The sequence below is a fragment of the Chiloscyllium punctatum genome, chromosome 44, assembly GCF_047496795.1.
Source record: "Chiloscyllium punctatum isolate Juve2018m chromosome 44, sChiPun1.3, whole genome shotgun sequence".
NCBI lineage: Eukaryota > Metazoa > Chordata > Chondrichthyes > Orectolobiformes > Hemiscylliidae > Chiloscyllium > Chiloscyllium punctatum.
This window is the reverse complement of record NC_092782.1, coordinates 63,669,185-63,692,212: the sequence shown is the minus strand read 5'-3', so window position 1 is coordinate 63,692,212 and position 23,028 is coordinate 63,669,185. Positions and strand designations below refer to the sequence as shown.

The window sequence follows — 23,028 nt, the reverse complement described above, 5'->3', positions numbered from 1 at the left end:
GATGCTGCCTGACCTGCTGTGCTTTTCCAGCACCTGCAGTCCTCACTTTTGCCTAATACTGTCCCTGTCTTGCCTATGGACACAATAAATGTACTTGTCTGAATTTGAAATATCTAAAAAACAATGTGTTCTTTTCTTCTCTGAATAAAAACACAATAGCACTAAAAAGTCAGCTCTCTCTCCCTCTGTCACGGACACTATAGACCAACACTGATCAAGAAATAATCCAGCAGCAATATTGAAAACAAGAAATGGTGGAGATCACAGGGGAAAACGAGGACTGCAGATGCTGGAGATCAGAGCTGAAAATGTGTTGCTGGAAAAGCGCAGCAGGTCAGGCAGCATCCAAGGAACTGGAGAATCGAAGTTTCGGGCATGAGCCCTTCTTCAGGAGATCACAGGGGATCAGGCAGCAATCCTGGACAGAGAGCAAGCTAATGTTGCAAGTCTGGATGACCTGCTGTGATCTCCAGCATTTGTTGCTTGCCATACAGATGCCAGCACCTTCTGGAGTTGCTCCAACAGCAACATTGCTTCCTCCACCCTTAAGTAATCTCCAAATGCCGAGAGCAAATCAACTCCTTAACCTTTTAATGGACGTGCTTCTCTGAGTCATGTCAACCAATCTGCATTCCTGCATGCTTCACATTAAGGATGGAGGACACAGGCTCAACTCAAACTTACATTTAATTTTGGGAGTGGACAGATATAGTCCAATGTGCATTCCTATATTCCGACATAGTACATAAAACTATTTCAGAAACATAGCAATTGTAGAAAGCGCTTTGTTTTTAATAGTCAGACAGTGCAGCAGGTTCATTAGCATACTCTTCTGCTTTCAGTTCAGCAGTGTGTACGTTGAAAGCAAACAACATGACAAAGCTGTCAGAGACGGTCATTTCTCTGGGCTTTGAGCCTTATCATGTCTCTCAGAAACATTCCAAAGTGTTTCAAATAAATAAACTATGATTGGCTAAAAACAGAACTTCAGCTGTACCAAATGTTGTTAACCTGGTGGTTAATCTTCACTTTATTCCTGGTTCCTGCAATCCGTGAGGTATTTATTAAATAAGTGTGTCAAAAGATTATGCTTTGAACATGCAAATGACTCAGCACAAGGGAAAGGTGCAATAAACGAAAAAGGATTAATCCAATCTATCACACAGGCATTTTTCTTGTTATCGCACTTTCATAAACCTCCCCTTGATTTCCCATCTGTTCTCCTCTTGTAGCCCATATCCACTCTAGTATTCAGCTCTTGAATAGCTCCACAACAACTTTCTTTTTTTCCAAAGCCATCATAGGCTCTACCTAATCCCCAGCTCTGTGGCCCATGTCCCTTTTACCATAGCCCTGTGTCCTCTTCACAGGATGTCTTAGCTCTAACTTTAAAGTCCTTGGTCCTTTTTTTAATTTGCTGCACATTTTTGCCACATTTCATCCGATTAACCAGCTCCAAATTGATAATCCATCAAGCACTTCGACTGTACCAAGTCTGTGCCCCTCCTGTATTCATCACTCCACCATCTACATTCAGCTTTCAGTCATAATGCTCATCAAACCTTGACAAAAACAAAATCATGCTGCCTCCCACTCTCAAATGCCTCTTAAAATGCACCTTTATAAAAATTCCTCTCATCTTTGGTTCTCACATCCTTCTGGATTACAAGAATAGTTCTAGGGATGGCAAATTTCAGTTACAAGAATAAATTGGAGAAATGGAGACTGTTTTCTGTGTAATGTGGAGACTGAGGGGATATCTAACTGAGGTTTTCAAAACGATGAGAGATCTCAACAGTAAAGAGAATGAAACCATTCCCATTCAGACAAGGACCAAGAGCTGAGGGAAGAGATTTAAAATGATTTGAGAAGAAGCAAACATGATGTGACTACAGTAAGTAATCTGGGTCTGGAAGGCACTGCCAGAAAGTGTGCTAGAGGAAATTTCAATTGAAATGTTCGAGATATCTTTGGGTGATTATTTAAATAGAACCAACAAGCAGAGCTTTGGAAAAAGGCAGCAATTTGGCACTATATCAGAAAGTGTGCAGACACAATAGGCCAAATGGCCTCCTTCTATATGATAACATTTCCATGATAATTTGTCCCTCACTGTTTTAAAGCATAGGGACTTCCTCCAACTGGATGGTAGCAACATAAACTGCCCATTTCAACCCTTCCTTTCACTAACACATCACTTTAACTTGGAGACTCAGTTAGTGGTCGTCCTGTTATATACGTCTGGATACGGACCCCCTCTCCTACATCCACAATGTCTCACATGCCTCAGGATTATGTAGTACTTACATTCCATTTCAATTGTCAGTCACGGAACATCACAACTCACACATCCATACAAACGTGCTGTCCTTTCTGACAGCCATGTCAAAACAAGGTTTGTAAGGGAACTTCTTTTAAAATGTCTGCTTGTTATTCTTGCTTGCAGCTGTACTTTAAAACCATTGCTCCTAATGTCATTTACATTCCCGTCGGACTTAAATCCTGTCCCAAGAGCAGGATTGGGCTAAACCATTGCTTTAGGCCAGTCGAAAGGAAACATGAGCTTTCTCTGACAACGCTACAACTTCAGGGCATACTAAGATGAACTGAGAACTCTGCACTTCTGTTAACAATTGTTTTTTAAAATAATAAATCCCCATTTGCAGCCACACTATCACAGCTATTAATGAATTACCAGATTACCATAAAATCCAGTGCAAATCAAGTACTTTGCTTTCTGTATGGATCTGTTACATATTTCAGCATAAATAATGTGCCAGATAGAAATGCAAAAGGAAGTATTTTGGCAGCATTAATTCACAATTACCACCCAGTCTCTAACACAAGTCCACACTTCAGTGACATGGACCATCACAACAGTATTCTCTAACTTGTTGTGGCTGAGTGAAGGGGGGATTCAGTAAAAGGACTCCTCATTTAAAAAGAGGGGAGTCAGTAACCCCTGTTCACTTGCTCATAACAATTATGTATCTTTGGGCAGTTAGTATCGTGTAACAATAAAATGGTTCTGTATTTTAAAATGCATGCTCTGCATCAAAGAATATTGGATCTTTGTTTTAAATCAATAGCATAAAAGTAGACAATGTTCCATCTTGTTCTTTGCTCTTGCTTTGTAAATGCAGAATATGATGGTGCAGTGGTTTGGAAAAGGTTCTTTTATCTCAGGACCTTGATTTAAATCAAAGATCAAAAATAGCCAAACATTTTCTCTGGTTCACTTACGTTACCCTCAGAGAAAGAAATAGATTATCAATATTCAGTTTCCTTCAACTGATTGTTTTACTTGACACCTTTCATTGATGAGAAAAATACTGACTGGAGGTGATTGATGTGGTCATCTGACCAACAGGAACTCAAATCTGTGCAAATTAACATTTTTAATAAAGAGACATAGAATGTAATGTTGCTGGTTAACTCATATTTGTATAAAAACATCGCACATTGAAAGATGAAGGATTGTCTACAATGATCCAGATTAATCAAATCAATTGGCCACACAAGTAGATAGGCTAGTAAGAAGGTGTATAGCATGCTTGCCTTCATTGAGTACAAGAGTCAGGATGTCATGTTGCAGCTTTTTAAGACTTTGGCTAGGCCACTCTTATAGTATTGTGTTCAGTTCTGGTCACCACATTACAGGAAGGATATGGAGGCTTTGGAGAAGGTGCAGAAGAGGTTTACCAGGATGCTGCCTGGATTGGAGGGTGAGGAGAGGCTAGAAAAACTAGGATTGTTTTTTTTTTCTGGAGCAGCAGAGGCTGAGGGGAGACTTGAGTGAAGTTAATAAAATTATGAGAGGCATATGGGGCTGACAGTCAGAATCTTTTTCCCGGAGTTGAAATGTCTAATACCAGAGGGAATGTATTTAAGCTAAGGAGGGGGAATGTTTAAAGGACATGTGAGGGGCAAGTTTTTAACACAGAGAGTGGTAGGAGTCTGGAATGTGCTGCCAGGGGTGGTGGTAGAGGCAGATACAATCGGGGAATTTAAGGGACTTTTAGATACACACAGATACGCAAGAAATGGAGGGATATGGACCAAGGGCAGGCAGAAGGGATTAGGTTTAATTTGGTGTCACGTTCAACACAACATCGTGTGCCAAAGGCCTGTCCCTGTGCTGTACTGTTTTGTGTTCTATGTTCTAATTATGTGGGACTGAATCATACCAGTTATTGGCAAAGGAACACTTTTTGCTTATTTCATGCAGTATTTTTGTTTGTGAGCCCAAGCAGTTTTTCTTGCACTTTATTCCCAAACTGACCTCATTAACTGTGTACCACTCCCCTGTGCTGATCTGTACTTTCCCTCTCACTGTAGGAGGAGATATTGACTCCTGCCGGAACCTCCCAGGATTCCTGGCACCAGCTCCAGCTTTAAAGCCCAGATGTGTACCCGGCCATGCACTGACAATCCACAGCTGCCCTGTATGGTTCATGGCTGAGTGCAGGGCTCAGGGTGGGTGTGGTAGCACTGACATTCACAGCCGCTCTGCTATTAGGGCTGTTCAAAGGGTGACAACTCTTGTATTTGTTCAGGTAGGTTATGGACTCCGACACTTCAAGTGATTCCAAGATGGTGGCTGCATCAACAAGGTGGGTCCAGTGGGGAGTGATAGAGCCAAGACTGTGGTGACTTTGACATTGGTGAGTCTGGTGCAGGCAGCAGCAGGGTGCAGGAACTGAGACGGTGGCATTGGCAGCAGTGAGGTATCAGTTACAGAGATGGTGGCACCATGATGATGGTCAGCCCAGCACAATTGGCATTGGTGAGCCAGGCTCAAGACTCATGGTGGCTGCAGTGAGGATGATCTGGACATTTTGTTTTCTTTAAATTTCAGTTCTTGTTTTTATTTCTAACTGTTGTATTCTAAGATGGCACTGGGGATTGGCCATTGAACATCAAACATTACACTACAGTACAGGCCCTTTGGCCCTCGATGTTGTGCCGACCTGTGGAACCAATCTGAAGCCCATCTAACTTACACTATTCCATTCTCATCCATATGCCTATATGCAATGACTATTTAAATGCCCTTAAAGTTGGTGAGTCCACTACTGTTGCAGACAGGGCATTCCATACCCCCAGTCCTCTCTGAGTAAAGAAACTACCTCTGACAGCTGTCCAAGATCTATCACCCCTCAATTTAAAGTTATGTTCTCTCATGCTGGCCATTAGTATCCAAGGAAAAAGGCTCTCCCTGTCCACCCCATCTAACCCTCTGATTATCTGAAATGTCTCAATTCAGTTGCCATTCAACCTTCTTTTCTCTGACGAAAACAGCCTCAAGTCCAGATGAGGTTTGCTCACTGAGCTGGAAGGTTCACTTTCAGATGTTTCATCACCATACTAGGTAACATCATCAGTGAGCCTCTGAATGAAGCACTGGTGGCAAGGCCCACTTCCTATTTATGTGTTTCGGTTTCCTTGGGTTCGTGGTGTCATTTCCTGTGGTGATGTCAATTTCTGTTCTTTTTCTCAGGGGGTGGTAAATGGGATCCAAGTCAATGTGTTTGTTGATAGAGGCTCAGTCCCTCAGCCTTTCCTCATAAGACCTTCCATCCACATGAGGCAACATCTTGGTAAATCTCCTCTGAACCCTTTCCAAAGCTTCCACATTCTTCCAATAATGCGGTGTCCAGAACTGTAAGCAATACTCCAAGTGTGGTCACACCAGAGTTTTGTAAGTTAAAGCATGATTTCATGGTTCCGAAACTCAATCCCTCTACCAATAAAAGCTAACACACTGTATGCCTTCTTAACAATCCTATCAACTGAGGTGGTAACTTTCAAGGATCTATGTACATGGACACCGAGATCTCTCTACTCATCTACACAACCAAGAATCTTACCATTAGTCCAGTAAACTGCATTCCTGTTACTCCTTCCAAAGTAAATCACCTCACACTTTTCCGCAATAAACTCCATTTGCCACCTCTCAGCCCAGCTCTGCAGCTTATCTAAGTCCCTCTGTAACCTACAACATCCTTGAGCACTGTCCACAACTCCACCGACCTTAGTGTCATCCACAAATTTACTAACCCATCCTTCTATGCCCTCATCCAGGTCATTTATAAAAATGACAAACAGCAGTGGACCCAAAACAGATCCTTGTGGTACCCCACTAGTAACTGAACTCCAGGATGAATATTTTCCATCAACCACCACCCTTTGCCTTCTTTCAGCTAGCCAATTTCTGATCCAAACCACTCAATCACCCTCAATATCATACCTCCATATTTTGTGCACTAGCCTACCATGGGGAAACTCATCAAACTCCTTACTGAAATCCATATAACCATATCAACCGCTTTACCTTCATCTACATGTTTGGTCACCTTCTCAAAGAACTCAATAAGGTTTGTGAGGCACGACCTACCCTTCACAAAACTGTATTGACTAACCCTAATCAACTTATTCCTTTCTAGACGCTTATAAATCCTCTCTCTTATAACCCTTTCCAACATGTGAGCCACAACCAAAGTAAGGCTCACTGGTCTATAATTACCAGGGTTGTCTCTACTCCCCTTCTTGAACAAGGGAACAACATTTGCTATCCTCCAGTCTTCTGGCACTATTCCTGCAGACGATGCAGACATAAAGCTCAAAGCCAAAGGCTTGGCAATCTCCCTGGGTTTCCAGAGAATCTGAGGATAAATCCCCATCTGGCCCAGGGGATTTGTCTTTTTTTTATAATTTCCAGAATTGCTAACACCTCCTGCTTACGCATCTGAATCCCATCCAGCCTCATAGCCTGTATCTCAGTATTCTCCTCGACTACATTGTCTTTTTCCAGTGTGAATACTGATGAACAGTATTCATTTAGCACTTCCCCTATCTCCCCTGACTCCACACACAATGTCTCACTACAATACTTGATTGATCCTTACTCTTGTCATTCTTTTATGCCTGATATACTGATAGAAAGCCTTCGGGTTTTCCTTGATCCTATTCACCAATGACTTCTCATGTCCCCTCCTGGCTCTTCTTAACTCTCTCTTTGGTCCTCCTGGCTAACTTGTAACTCTCAAGCACCCTAACTGAGCCTTCATCTCTCATCCTAACATAAGCCTTCTTCCTCTTTAAGAGAGATTCAACTTCCTTAGTAAACCACTGCTCCTGCACTTGACAACTTCCTCCCTGCCTAACCAGCACATACTTATCAAGAGCCCACAAGAGCTGGTCCTTGAATAAGCTCCAGGAGGACGGGTGGGGGACATTACCCAAGTAGTGTTTCGGGAGAGCAACCGCCCGAGTATAAAGCCTCACTTACCCAGCAGCCCCGTGCCTGCCCCTGCTCAGTGTGTGCTCCGCCTCTGCACGAGGTAATCTGTTATACCTTCCCATCAGGCCTCTGGCCCTCGCTGTCAGTCGTCCTACTCCAACCACTGCCGGAGAAAGGTGAAGCCACTCGGTATACGTTTCACTGCACTCCTGTACTCAGGTACATATGACAATAAAATCTAAGCCAAGATCATCTTCAAAATTAATTGCTTCTTTCATTTTGATCTAGTTAGTTATATTTTAATCAAAGTTAAAGTTGCCACCAAACTAAGAATAATTGCCGTGATTGGCTGAGTGGGGAATTATTAAGTCAATTTCTTTCTTTTCACCAGGTTGTCACTCTGCCACTATGGTTCAGCAATAAAAACGTCTGTATCCTAAAAATTTCATTCCTTTATCCAAGTTTCCAAGTGCAGGATTAGATTGAATTGAGTCAGTATGACTCAGGGGAAAATAACTTCAGAGTAGCAGGTGGTTCACTTCCTGTGGAATGAACTTCCTGAGAAAGTGGTGGATGCAGGTACAGTTACAATGTTTAAAAGATATTTGGATCAGAACGTGGAGTGAAAAAGTTTGGAGGGATATGGGTCAGGAGCAGGCAGGTGGGACTAGTTCATTAAGCTCAGTATGGACTGGTTGGACTGAAAGGTCTGTTTCTGTGCTGTTTGACTCTGACTCCAGGTACTTTGTGACCTTTAGATGCCTTGAATCACATTGACCAATTAATTGCCCATAAGCTTTACTGATTGATGTAATGTTGGAAGTAAATTTTCACACAGAAAGCTTTCACAAATAGCAATGTGATCACGACCAGCTAATCTGGTTATAATGATGACATTGGCTGAAAGTTTGCCAAGACACTGTGGATAAGCTCCTTACTCTTCCTTGGGATAGAACCATGGGATTTTTCATATCCAGGGTAGAAAAGGCATTTAGCATCTCATTGCATTGCATCACATCCTTAGAAGAGCTGATGAGCTACTGGAATTACTAGATAATTAACCCAGAAAATGTTCTGGGGATCCAGATTTGAATCCCACCATGACAGATGGTAGACTTTTAATCCAATTTAATCTTGAATTAAGAGTCTATGAAACCATTGCCAATTGTTAGAAAAACTCCATCTGGTTCACTGATGTACTTATGGAAGAATATCTGCCATCCTTACTTGGTCTGGCCTACAAATGACTCCAAACTGACAGCAATGTAATTAACTCTCAAGTGCCTTCTGGATAATTAGGAACAGGCAATAAATGCCAACTTAGCCAGTGGCACCCTCGTCCTATGAGCGAACATAATAAGAAAGACATCAGTGCAGTATTCTGTCACTAGACGGTGGTGTAGACTAAAAAGGAACATCTTCTCACCTTGTGTATTGTTAGCACATTTACCACTTTTCATAGATTTAACAAGCCTGTTAACCTTTATATTTCTGATAGTAAACTGTTGTCTTTCGTTAGAAGGGTGGGAATCATAGATATTAGTATGTTAATTATTGTCACATTGTACTAGAAAGATTGGGAATGAAAGATTTAGCAGACTTTGATGATGTAGTCTCATTTTATTTTTGCTCAAAACCTTGTGTGAAAGGTATGTGTACAATGTCAATGCCACCTGCCTGGAGTTAAGTTTCCCCCAAGTGAACAACTGGTAGTGATCTCACAGTTCATATGAGTTGTTAAAATCTTTGAAAAGGGAAAAGTCTGAAGCAATGTGCCATTAATGTAGCAGCTGCTTTTATTCATTGAGAAAATGACTGACGTTCTTGGGAAAGGATGACTAAAATGGCCATAAATGGAAGTCCAAAGGGGCTGAGCCATTTGTTTATCTTCCTATTCTATTTTTCACGACCTTCTCGATATAAATCCTGACATCAAACTTAAACAGGAATTCAAACAAAAAATAATCCTTCTTTTAGAAAGTCTCTGCTATGGTATTTTGGTGAGTTAATTGCTCCTGTGGTTTCTAAATTATATTTATTCTATCGCATCACATAGGAAAACAGCAATAATGAGGGATAAACAGCTCTTCGGTGATGTAAACCATTATCTGTGAGAAAGCAGGAGAAAGAGTTGGCAGAGTCAGTGGGACAATGCTGAACTATTCATTACACACCATTCAATTAAATTGCTCAGATTCTACATGCTCACCCAGGAACACATTCCTTCCTCTGACTCAGTCTTGAATATTTGGTGTTGACGTTTTGTTTGCCATAAGGAATTAAAGTCCTTGTCTTTGACAGAGAGTGGATATCTCTCGTGGACATACTTTAATTAGGATGTCACACTGTAGCTCTTCCAACCACAGGGGACCTTTGGGTGCTGGGGTGACCGGGGTGGGGGAATCACCCAATGGGAAACAATCAAAAACATTTTCACATAATAAAGAAATTAAAACATTGACAGTATGAGTCTTTTTCCCTCATGAAAACAATCCCTATACAAACATCCTTGATTCTGTTTTAATAAAAATGTCATTAGCATGGGCTTCTCCAAAAATGGGTAAATATCTACTTTCCACAATTGTTTTCGATTTTATGAATGTTAGGTCATCCTTCGAGGCTTATGATATCCACAGCACATTATATCAAGAAAATGTGCTTGATTTGTTCATATTTAAGCTTTGTTCATCAAACACAAGTATTGTGTATTTTCAGGTTTAGGCTTGAAATATGAATGCATCTAACTACTTTTAAATAAAATAGTACAGAGACTGCTATTTCAAATGAAGACGTGAATTTTTTCTATAATCATGCTTAACATTGTAATTTTAAAAACTTCCATTTTTTGATCAAATGATTAATGTTCAATGAGCCACAGAAAATACTGGGAGTTTTCCAGCACTGTGTGAACTGGTAACAATTTATCAATCCATTACATCTCCTTGTTTAGCATTTACCCTAGATCCCATTAACAGTTTTTTTACTACCTAGTTGACCTGTCTTTTGATGATGATGATGATGATTATTATTATTATTATTATAATAATATAAATTCATGGAACTGAAAGGATTCATGTTCTTGTTGCATTGGCTCCTCTCATTCTCCGGATCCCACATGTAGCCTGTGACTGGGGAAATGAGTTTTATTCTAACTTTCAGATGGCGCAGAAATATCTGTACCAGTTCCCAAAAATCCTAGTAATTATGCCTAGTTTGCATATAGTTGTTATCATACAATAAACCTACTTATTAATTAAGAAAAGGATCCCTTCTGTAGATACTCTAGTGTATCTCTTAATCACTAGATATACTCAAGCCAAAGCAAGGGAAAGGAGGATTAGTGGCTGATAGGTACCTCAACCAGCTCTTTCTTCGCACCCCATCCTGGGAGAAGTGGTAAATACCACAAGCTGCTAAGTTAGGTTTACTTGGGAAAGTATCATAATTTTGACAATTAAGTTACTCTAGCTTTCCTCCTGACAGCTTCAGCTGACTAAGCTGTGGAATAGCTGAGAAACAGAATTAAATTGTCTCAGGTTTAGCTGAAGTTCACAGGTAGCTTTTAACTTTTCCTGAATCTGATAAGCTTTTGGACTGATCATTATGAAAACACTGTTTCACTAAGGATGCTGTACAGGACATTGGTGAGGCCACTGTTAGAATATTGCATGCAATTGTGGTCTCCTTCCTATTGGAAAGATGTTGTGAAACTTGAAAGGGTTCAGAAAACTTTTACAAGGATGTTGCCAGGGTTGGAGGATCTGAGCTACAGGGAGAGGCTGAACAGACTGGGACTTGTTCCCTGGAGCGTCGGAGGCTGAGGGGTGACCTTATAGAGGTTTACAAAATTATGAGGGGCAAGGATAGGATAAATAGGCAAAATCTTTTTCCTGGGATTGGGGAGTCCAGAACTAGAGGGCATAGGTTTAGGGTGAGAGGGGAAAGATATAAAAGAGACCTAAGGGGCAACTTTTTCACACAGAGGGTTGTACGTGTATAGAATGAGCTGCCAGAGGATGTGGTGGAGGCTGGTACAATTGCAACATTTAAGAGGCATTTGGATGGGTGTATGAATAGGAAGGGTTTGGAGGGATATGGGCCGGGCGCTGGCAGGTGGGACTAGATTGGGTTGGGATATCTGTTTGACATAGACGGGTTGGACCGAAGGGTCTGTTTCCATGCTGTACATCTCTATGACTCTATGTATGTGTATCAAAAATGTTTGTATTGCGCAGCCCTGTATTCCATTGTAGATACCAACCTCTTAAATCTTAATTTATTGGGATGTCTTAAATGCTAACGACAGGATTCAAACATTGATAAGCTGGTGTTTTATTAGGAATAAAAGCACAAGCTTCAAAAGTACAAGCTTCTATCTTGATGTTTATGAACCTCCTGCGTATTTCAAACACTTCCTGTTTAGATTTCACATTTCCAGCATTTCCTCTCTTTATCTCAGCTTCATATTTTGATTCTTTTGAAACTGACATTTCTACAGTGCCTTTCAAATCCTTAAGATGTTACAAATCACTCCTCAACCAATGTATCACTGTTGAGTGCAATTACAATTAAATAGATTAACAAGACAGGTAATTGTACACATGGCAAAGAAACAAAGACAAAGACATATTCTATTGTCTTCGTGCTGCCAGTGGAATCTTCATGTGTCTGAACTCCTCAGTTTCACCTTGTCCTAAAACACTTAAGCTGGAAACATTCTTCATTTCTACTTTCAGTTCACTGTTAACTTTAGATTGTTCTCTTGTTTAACTATCCTGTTCTCATAAAACTGTGCATCCTTCAACTTAATATAAGCAATCCCATTGACATCCAATTCCTGAATGCATAATGACACTTCAATATACAATAAAAATTTTTAAACTTTGAGACCATTCGCGTTTGCTTACTTTGGCCTGGAGCCAGACATTTATTAACATCTTTATATTTAACAAGCGAAGAACTAATGTAGACTGATCCTAGGATCTCAGATTTCATGTAGACTTTATGATTCTGAAAGGATATTCCAGCTTCCAAATTGCTCCCTCAGCGCAATAGATTAATACAAGTTCATTACAAGATTATAATGGGCTTGCAATTATCAAACATAGTTTCTCATAGAATCCCTACAGTGCAGAAGCAGGCCATTCGGTCCATTGAGTCCACAACGTTCCTCTGAAGAGCATCCCTCGACCCACCCCCACATCCCTGTAACCCTGCATTTCCCATCGATAATCCAGCTAATATAGCATGGCCAAGCCACCCTAACCGGCACATCTTTGGATTGTGGGAGGAAACAAGAGCGCCCAGAGTAAATCCACGCAGACACAGGGGGAATATGCAAACTCCATGCCAACAGTCACCCGAGGTTGGGATTGAACCTGGGTCCCTGGTGATGAGAGTCACAGTGCTGCCCCAAATTATTGAATTCAATACCACGATCTGTCACGGTGGGATTCAAATTGGGGTCCCCAGAACATTATCTAAGCTTCTGGATTATTTGTCAATGGCAATACCACCAGAGCATTACTTGTCCCTGCTGCGTCAACATGAGCAACACAAGGTATGATCCATGAAGAACTTAGAAACCCCCTTTTAGCCTAATGGTAAGCCTTCTGACCGGGCTTGGCACATGCATATTATTGTATTGTTAATGGATATGAACTTTCCACGCCTCCTTATTGGAAAGATGGAGAGGTTTTGATCAGTAGGATGTGAAGCAATTCTTGCACATGGTAAAGAAATACTAAAACAGACACCAGGGCTACTTATTTTTGAATACTTCTCATTGAGATTCACTGATTGCCATGGTTTCAATCCCCTCAGGGCACAATGCAGGCCATCACTGACAAAACCTTCTTCAATCGAAAAGTCCTTCTCAGTTCTGATTTTCACTAGCTGGGTCACATCCTTGGCTCATTACATCTTGACCTGCTTTAGTCAAGGTTCAAGTCAATGACCTCAGAGTGGTTTATAGTGAAGAGTCCTCATCCTGGCATGATGTTACTTCAGTCCAGAATGAAAGTAACCAATATAATTTTAAATTTCTTTTTAAACCTTTCCTATAAAACAACTGAAACTTCTGTTTACAAAATGATTTATCTTCTTCTGTCATTTAATAAATAACAAAGCGAGCATCAGATGATGGTAAATAACTTTAGCTCCTGATGAGCATCGAGAACCTGAGAACCAGAGAATGGATATTCAGAAGTAAATAGCCATGCCCCGGTTATCAAATGGGCCACAGCTAAGCAGCATGATGTTTACTTTGAAGGTGTGAGGAGAAAATGGAGATGAACAAATGTTGTTTTAGAGCTGCTTGTCATTGAAGGTGAACCAGTCAGTTAATGGGGTCTCAACAGAGAAGCAGCACACTTTTAGTGATAATGCACAGCATTTATTTTAATGTAGCTTGCTGTTATATGATTGGGTCAGTAAAAGACATGAGAAAAACTCCAAAAACCTTTCTTATCAGATAATTATCTGAGAGAATGTGAAGATAGAAGCAGCAGGCCATTCAACCCATCAAGCCTGCTTTGCTGTTCAATACAGTCACTGGTGATCATCCAGTTCATTTCCTTTATTGTGTCTTCACCAAGTGTCATTGATAGATTTCTGCTCACCAATCTCCTCTTTAAACATACTCAGATGTTGAGCTTCCACAGCCCTCTCAGGTAGAGTATTCCAAAAGCTCACAACCCTCTGAGCAGAAGAACATTCTCCTCAAGTCAATTCTAAGTGGTTTCTCTTTCATTTTGAAATTGTCCCTCTCCCCCACCACAATTGATCAACCAGGGGAAACACCTTAAATAGAACAAAGAACTGTGGTTACTGGAAACTGGACACAAACATAGGAATTGCTGAAGAAACTCAGCAGGTCTGGCAGTGTCAGTGAAGAGAGAAACAGTTAATGTTTTGAGTAGTGTGTCCCTTCTTCAGAACAAGGGGAACCATCTCATCTGCATCTACTCAGCCCCCTTTAAGGGTTTTGTCATCTTCATTGTGATCACTCTTCATTCTTTTAAACTCTGAAGACGACAGACAGAATTCCCCCCACCAGGCCTCCCGCTATCATGATCAAGCTATAAACCCTCAGTTCAGTTACTGTATGGCTTTCTTAAGGAAGAGAGCTGCACACAATCCTCCGCACATAGTCTTTCCAAGTATCTATAGAAATGAAGCAAGACTTCATTGCTCTTGTACTTCAATCCTCTTGTGATAGAACATAGAACATAGAACAGTACAGCACAGAACAGGCCCTTCAGCCCACAATGTTGTGCTGACCACTGATCCTCATGTATGCACCCTCAAATTTCTGTGACCATATGCATGTCGAGGAGTCTCTTAAATGTCCCCAATGACCCTGCCTCCACAACTGCTGCTGGCAACGCATTCCATGCTCTCACAACTCTCTGTGTAAAGAACCTGCCTCTGACATCTCCTCTATACTTTCCTCCAACCAGCTTAAAACTATGACCCCTCATGTTAGTCATTTCTGCCCTGGGAAATAGTCTCTGACTATCGACTCTATCTATGCCTCTCATTACCTTCTATACCTCAATTAGGTCCCCTCTTCTCCTTCTGTTCTCCAATGAAAAACGTCCGAGCTCAGTCAACCTCTCCTTATAAGATAAGCCCTCCAGTCCAGGCAGCATCCTGGTAAACCTCCTCTGAACCCACTCCAAAGCATCCACATCTTTCTTATAATAGGGCGACCAGAACTGGACACTGTATTCCAAGTGCAGTCTAACCAAAGTTTTATAGAGCTGCAACAAGATCTCACAACTCTTAAACTCAATACCCCTGTTAAATGAAAGCCAAAACACCATATGCTTTCTTTACAACCCTGTCCACTTGGGTGGCCATTTTAAGGGTTCTATGTACCTGCACCCCAAGATCCCTCTGTTCCTCCACACTGCCAAGAATCCTATCCTTAATCCTCTACTCAGCTTTCAAATTCAACCTTTCAAAATGCATCACCTCACATTTATCCAGGTTGAACTCCATCTGCCACCTCTCAGCCCATCTCCGCATCCTGTCAATGTCCCGCTGCAGCCTACAACAGCCCTCTATTCTGTCAACGACACCTCCAACCTTTGTGTCATCTGCAAACTTGCTGACCCATCCTTCAATACTTAGCTGCATTGAACATCACTATGAATGAAAAACCATAGAATCTGGCAAAGATTAGTGGCAAGTCAGAGGATTGAGACAGTTTTAAAAGTCTACTAAAGATGACCAACAGAAATAAGGAAGGAGAAAATAAATTATGAGGGCAAATTAGGAAGTAACCTAAGTAGAGATGAACCTCGATCATCCAAAGATCAACTAACCGAATTTCGGATTATCCAAAGGAGATCTCAAGGTCCTAATAGAAACATTATGTCAAAGAGCTGATTTGACCCTGATTGCGTCTTTTGTTTACAGGTACAATGATTAAAAACAAACTCGGCTCACTGAAATGCTGCCAAGAACAGTCCTGAACAGTCCAGGCACCATTTCCAAATGGGTAACCTCCCGCGCGTTCTCTCTCTCTCTCCCCACACTTTCCCTGGGGTTTTACATAGGGGTGAACCCTAAACCCCCCCTTCCCCAGATAATGTCTCCAACATTGTCCTGTACAGGGCAGAGGTGGAGCTTGTCAAAAAGGAGCAGTATAAATGTGTGTGTGTGTGAGAGAGAGAGAAATATTTGGAGACTTACCCCACAAAGGCAGCAGCAGTCTTATTGTTGCTGTGCAGTCTGTCTGTCTTGGGGAGGAGGAGGGGGGGGGGGGGGGGGGGGGGGAGTCGGCTGGAGGACAGGGGCGCGGACAGGGGGTTGAGCAGGCAGGGGATGGGCTGGGGTGGGGCGGGGGGGGGTTTGTGTGGGGTGTGCTGAACGGGCAGCAGACTTCCCAGAAAACTCTGACGCCCAAGAGAAATCAACTAACTGAATAATTATCCAAACAAAATAGTGCTTGCCCATCTTATTCGGATTATCTAGGTTCCCTGTACAGCCAGTAAGAGCTGATTCAAATATTTGGAAAGAAGGGAGATACAACATAAGCTCCTTATAAAAAGAGGCTTGGAGAAATAATAATGGGGAACCAGGAAATGACAAAGGAGTGTGACAAATCTATTATGTTTTTGAAGAAGTAACAAGCACAGTATATAAAGGTAATCCCACAGATTTGAATTTCCAAAAGGCATTCAATAAGGCACCTACATAAGGTTACTTAATAAGATCAGGTCACAAGGTTTTGGGGGTAGTATAGTATAGAGGACTGGTTAGCAAAAAGAAGAGAGAGAGTTGGGTAAGGAGGCATTTGACAGGATGCCAAGTTGTAACTAGTGGAGTGCCACAGAGACTAGAGCTGAGGCCATAATGATTGCCAAGTTTGCAGATGACACAAAAATACATGATAAGGCATGTAGTGAAGACAACTCACATAGTCTGTAGAGGGACACAGAGAGTAGGCAAAAAACTTCAAACAAAAATGTGGGAAAATGTGAGAATATGCACTTTTGCAGGAAGATTAGAAGAGCTGATTCTTATTTAAATGGAGAAAGACGGTAGAAAGCAGCAACAGAGAGAGATTCGGGCATTCTCATGCATGAATCAGGGGCAGCAAGGTGGTTAGTACTACTGCCACACAGCGCCCTGGACCCGGGTTTGATTCCACCCTTGGGTGACCATCTGTGTGGAGTTTGCACATTCTCCCGGTGTCTGCATGGGTTTCTTCCAGATGCTCTGATTTCCTTCCATGGACCAAGGATTTTCAAGTTCTGTGGATTGGCCATGATAAATTGCCCATAGTATGGACTTGATGGGCTGAAAGGCCTGCTTTCACACTGTAGGATTTCTACAATCATAAAACTATGATCAATCATCATAAATCACAAAAAGTTGGTGGATAACAGACAGTTAGATACAGAGTGTCTAGGATTAGAGAAAATAAATTTTATGACTCTTTCAGGAGAGAGTTGAGAAAAAGTGTTTCTCTCAGAGGCTGGTGAGTATGGAAATCTGATGGTTGTTGAAGCTGGGTCATTATGTATATTCAAGGCTGAGGTACAAAGACTTTGAATCATTAAAGAATAAAGGTTCAAATCTGGTAGAAGCACACTTTTCCATGTTTATCTTAATTTCTATCTTCTTTTTCATCCAGTGAGTTCTGAATTTGCTGGCCTAATCTTTCCCTTTTTAGGAAATATATTCTAACTGCACACAAACTCTCTATTCTTTGAAGGTAACCCATTGTTCAGCTGCAGACTTTCACTCCAACCCTTCGCTCCAACCTTATCTGTCACAGCTTCATTCTGCATAATTGAAGTTAAAAATCACACAAAACCAGCTCATAGTCCAACAGGTTTATGTGGAAGTACAAGCTTTCGGAGTGCTGCTCCTTTGTCAGGTAGCCAGTGAAATAAGATCATAGGGCACAGAATTTATAGGAAAAGATCATAGTGTCATTCATTGATGCAATATATTGAACAAACCTAGATTGTTGTTAAGTCTTTCATCTTTTAGAATGGGTTGCAGATTTTGATGCATTAATATGTAAATCGCAGAACTTCTTTCAAGTCACATTCTCGAGATAACTTAAGAGTTCATAAAAAAAAGGTGACATCTTAGCTCAGATAATGCATGAAAGGTGTGAGGTTAGAGTCTGTGTGTATTCCAAACTTGAGTCAGAATGGTTCTATTTCCAAACTAGGAATTTATAAAATGTCACAAACTATAAAAAAAAAATTGATTGCCTACAGATTGTGTACTTTTTGAACAAAATAGAATGGATTTGCAAATATATTTCTGCAAATGCAAATTCACCCCATAGACTTATATATGAGTGTTCGGGTGTGTGTGTGTGGGTGCATGCATGTGAGGGAGACAGAGTGAGACAGTGTGTCGGGGGGACAGGGGGAGAGAGTGAGAGTGTGTGTATGTGGTGCATGTGTGTATGTGAGCTTGAAAGAGTGTATGCATGAGTGTAATTGAGAATACACCTGTGAGAAGGTGTATGCATGGATGTGGGTGTGTATCATATACCAGAGTCCTTGTATGTAATACCAGTAATTTAACACTTTTGTGACTTCAACTTTTAGATTATGACTGCACATAAGTTCTTCCTGCAGCTATCGTAAACACAAACTTCAATGTACTCAGCTTTAAATAACCTCCTCAGTGTCTTATTCCAAACATTTTGGTCTGTGACTAACACTGACTTTTCACTCTGTGGTAACCCAGTTCAGTATATATCATTCCCTTCTAAGGAGCACAATTCTACACCAGCATCTTATGAATATGAAAAAAGTTGTCAAAAAAAGTCATACAGCCATCATTTGAAATCTTCAACATCCATCTTTGGACTATGAAGTAACTGCATGGAGAACTGGGATCACATCACCAAGTCACCTTTTCTTTACTTGTGCACAGTACACTGGCTGTGGCCAGCCAACTTGGAGTCAGTCCTCTGAACTGAGGGGATTCTAATCTCCTGGTTATATTTTTTTTCTCTCAGATGAAAAAGGAAGGCAAGAGAACATTCCTCAGGTCAAGAGAACTTTTCCCGCAGCGTACTGGTTGTGGCTAGCCAGTCAGAATCAGTGTCCTGAACTGAGGAGACTCTGAAATCCTGATATACCTTTTTTTTGTTGTTTCTGTTATGTCACGCACGTCTGAAGGAAAATTATACAGAAATATTCCTGCTAGCAGTGCAAAATATTGTGTCCATAGTGTAGGCAATTTTCTCAAGCTTTCACTAGCCTTTAAATTCACTCCAAAACAGATCGTTTTTTTAGAATCCTTGCAGTGGTGAATCCTTCAGGCCAACAGGTTCACACTGACCTTCCAAGGAAATACTAACGCAAATCCATTCCCCTACCGTATTATTCTACATTGACTCCTGACTAATGCACCTAACATACACATCCCTGAACACAATGGGCAATTTACTATGACCAATTCACCTAACCTTCACACCTTTGGATTGTAGGAGGAAACAAGGACACCCGGAGAGGACCCACAAGGCATGAGGAGAAAATGCGGACTCCACACAGACGGTCGCCCGGGGCGAGAGTCGGACCTGTGTCCCTGATGCTTTGAGCCGGTAGTGCTAACCACTGAGCCACCGTGCCATGTTGTGCGCATCACGTACTGCAGGGGTACATTACCACGACTGGGGTTATTGTGGTTGCATGTCTGTTCCACAGGCCTACGGTGCCGGCGTCGGGTTCCTTTGTGCCCTCGCCCTCGCCCTCGAGTTTAAAGCCTTATCTACAGCCTAGTAAAATAACTGCAGAGACCAGGATCCCATCACCTAGCCACCTTTTCTATACTTGTGCACAGTACACTGGCTGTGGCCAGCCATCTTGGAGTCAGTCCTCTGAACTGAGTAGATTCTAATCTCCTGGTCAGTCAGGGCTTTCCTGATTGGGGTTGTTAACCTGAGCCAATCAAGGATCTCACAATCAACAAGATCCAGCTGGTTCCAATCTCTACAGACTATTTGTATTTGATTTTTTTAATGATCAGAACGACCATCTCTTCATGAACTTGCAAAATAAGAATTACTTACGGCAAAAGTCAGGTGTTCTCCAGTCAATACAGACCCCAGCATCTATACGTGCTTTGGCGTAGACTGCAACAGCATCACAGAAACACTCGCAATCCCCAGCTAGTTCACAGCCACATGCATTTCGGACATAGTTATCATAATAAGAAATTCTGTCGACCAATTTGTGACATGGCTCAAATAAAGGCTAACATGCCATAAATCTCCCTAATTGTCTGTTGTACCTGCACATTAGCCTTTAAGTTCCACTTACTGATGAAACCACCCAGGTCCCATGACAATAAAGCCAATTCTAATTCTAAGTGTCTTTGTATGTCCACATTTTCTAATCACTTAAAAAAAAACTCAATATTCTGAACATTCACTCCTCCTTCCAGAACGGATAACTTCATTTTTGGCCCATTCACTAAAGTCAGTCCAAATCTCCTTCAAGCCAAATTGCATCTTCCCGACAGTACACCTTCTGACCTGGTTTTATGTAATCTGTAAATTTGGAAAGATTACCTACGGTCACTATATTAAATTCATTGCTATCTATTGTGAATAGCTGAGACCCCAAATACTTATTTATGGAAGGTGGCATCAACAGAGCTATCAAGCAGCACCTGCTCAGCAATAACCTGCTCAGTGACACCCATTTTGGTTCCACCAGGGTCACTCAGCTCCTGACCTCATCGCAGCCTTGGTTCAAATATGGACAACAGAGCTGAATTCCAGAGGCGAGGGGAGAGTGACAGTCCTTGACATCAAGGCTGCATTTGAACAAGTCGGAGCAAGACTAGAGTTTAATGTGTATTGGGGGGAAAACTCTCTAGTGATTGGAGTCATACCTGACACATAGGAAAATGGTTGTGTTTGTTGGAGGTTAGTCATCTCAGCTCCAGGATATCTCTGCAGCAGGTCCTCAGGGTAGTGTCCTAGGCCCAATCACCTTCAGCTGCTTCAAAACCTTCCATCCATAATAAGATCAGAAGTGGGGATGTTTGCCGATGATTGCACAGCGTTCAGACGGGTTTGGGTGAAACGTGATAAGTAACATTCACTCCATACAAATGACAAGGAATGACCATCTCCCACGAGAGAGAATCTAACCATCACCCCTGGACAAATCAATGGTATCGCCATCACTGAAGCTCCCAATATCAACTTTGTGGATGGGTATCATTGACAAGAAATTGAAACACTAGCCACATAAATATAGTAGCAACAGCTCACAGGCTAGGAACATTGTGGTGAGTAACTCACCTCCTGACTCCCCAGAGCCTGTCGACTATCTACAACGTACAAGTCAGGGGTGTGATGGAATAGTCCTCACTTGTCTGGATGGGTGCAGCTCCAACAGCACTCAAGAAGGTAGTCACCATCCAGGACAAAGCAGCCATTTGATTGGTCCCACATTCACAAACATCCACCAATGCTCAGTAGCAGCAGCAGTGTGTGCTATCTACAAGAATGCACTGCAGGCGTTCACTAAGGCTCCTTTAGCAGCAATCTCCAAATTGATGACTACTTCCGTCTGGAAGGACGAGAACAGCAGATGCATGGATACACCACCCCCCTGCAAGTTCCCCTTCAATTTGCTCACCATCCTGACTTGGAAATATATCACATTCTTTCACTGCTCTCCCCAAGGGCATTGTGGATCAACTTGCAGCACATGGACAGCAGTGGCTCAAGATGGCAGCACACTACCACCATCTCAAGGGGCAATTAAGAACAGGCAGTAAGTGCAGAGGTGATCTTGCCTCATTAATGAATAAGAGAATTAGTTAATATTCGAGAGAAGAGGTGAGATCCAATAAAAGGCAGAAAATACAAGAACAATCATGGGACTGGCCATGTTAGATCATGTTGAAACTCAGGAAACTTCAAGATGAGAGGAACAATGGCTGGATAAGACTGGAATGTTGAGGTGGATGCACAGAGTAAGGAACCATTCAGACAGGGCTTCAGTGTTGGGTGTGGAAGCAAAGCAGATAGCTGAGAAGAGACCGTGCCTGGTCATCAGTCATGGAGTGAGTGAGAAATGAAACGTGGTGAGGGGAGTGTTCTAGCTGGGACTGTACAGAAGAAGAGGAAAAGGGCTAAGATCAGATTGGAAGATCCAGCTGGGAGAGAGGTGGACAGCAGGATTCAAAGATCCCAAGTGGAATGAGTCATAAAGTCACAGTCACACAGTTCTACAATACAATGAAAGGCCCTTCGGCCCATTGAGTCCACAGAGAAAAGGTGAGACATTATTTAACTGTCGGTTGGAATTCATCAAATATCTGAGAAGCCAATTGCTTAATAGATTAAGTGATCAATGCAGAAAGGTGGACCTAGAAAAGTCTCTACATTTTTCTGCATTGAGCTGCCAAATCTGTTGAGCATCTCCATTCTTTTCTGTTTTAATAGCGAACAGAATAGAATAGAATCAAATCGAATCAAATCAAATCCCGACAGTATGGAAACAGGTCATTTGACCCAACAAGTCCACACCCAGCCCCATTCCCCTACCCTATTACTCGACATTTCCCGTAAGTAATGCACCTAGCCTACACATTCCTGCACACTGTTTAAAGCTTCTTTATTCTGTCACTTTGGTGAGCAAGACTCCAGAAGTCATGCAGAAATCTTTCACATATCCAAGGGCTTCTCTCAATGCTGAGATTTGTTTATCAGTGGGTTTATGATCCTAATATCAATTTGGGGCTGACAAGAGATAGCTGCAATGATGGGGTTGGACAAATTTTATGATGGCTAACCCTGATGTCAGATTTTATGAGATGATTAATGATCAGGAGTAGGTCATTTGATCCATCGAGACTTTGGTCTTAAACTCCCTTTCATGCCGGTCTCCCTTTTCCTGAAGATTCTGCAGAAATTAAGCACTGCAGGGTGGGATCAGCTGCCTCTGGAGTATTTAAATAACTGCACAGAGGCCAATATCCCATCATCCATTATTTCCTTGTGCACAGTATGCTGGCTGTAGCCAGCCAGCTCAGAGTCAGCCCCTGAACTGAGGAGATTCCAAGTCCCCTGCTTATATCGTCAGTCAGGCCCAGGTTAATGACCCCATTCAGGGATCTTGTAGTAAATGAGAACCACCTGGTTCCAAATGCTACTGGGATGAATGTTAAAGTGTAGAATTTAGAGTTCCATGGTGAAAAACACATTCTAATATGAAACAGAAACTCTACCTTCATGTTTTAGTAATTTTAAATGGAACTGAAGAAAGGTGCTAATTGTG

The 23,028-nt window shown here is 41.8% G+C and overlaps 1 protein-coding gene across 7 annotated transcripts in view; it reads right to left on the bottom strand.

Annotated features, from left to right (window-relative positions):
* sema3d (sema domain, immunoglobulin domain (Ig), short basic domain, secreted, (semaphorin) 3D) overlaps window positions 1-23,028 on the bottom strand; it is a 361,202-nt gene that overhangs the window by 304,727 nt on the left and 33,447 nt on the right. The window contains exon 1 of one of the 7 annotated variants that reach the window (XM_072563092.1): window positions 2,308-2,328. The exons of the other annotated variants lie outside the window; for them this stretch is intronic. The gene's annotated coding sequence lies outside the window, so the exon portion shown is untranslated. Of the gene's footprint in view, window positions 1-2,307; window positions 2,329-23,028 lie in introns of those variants that run through there. 7 annotated transcript variants of the gene reach the window in all.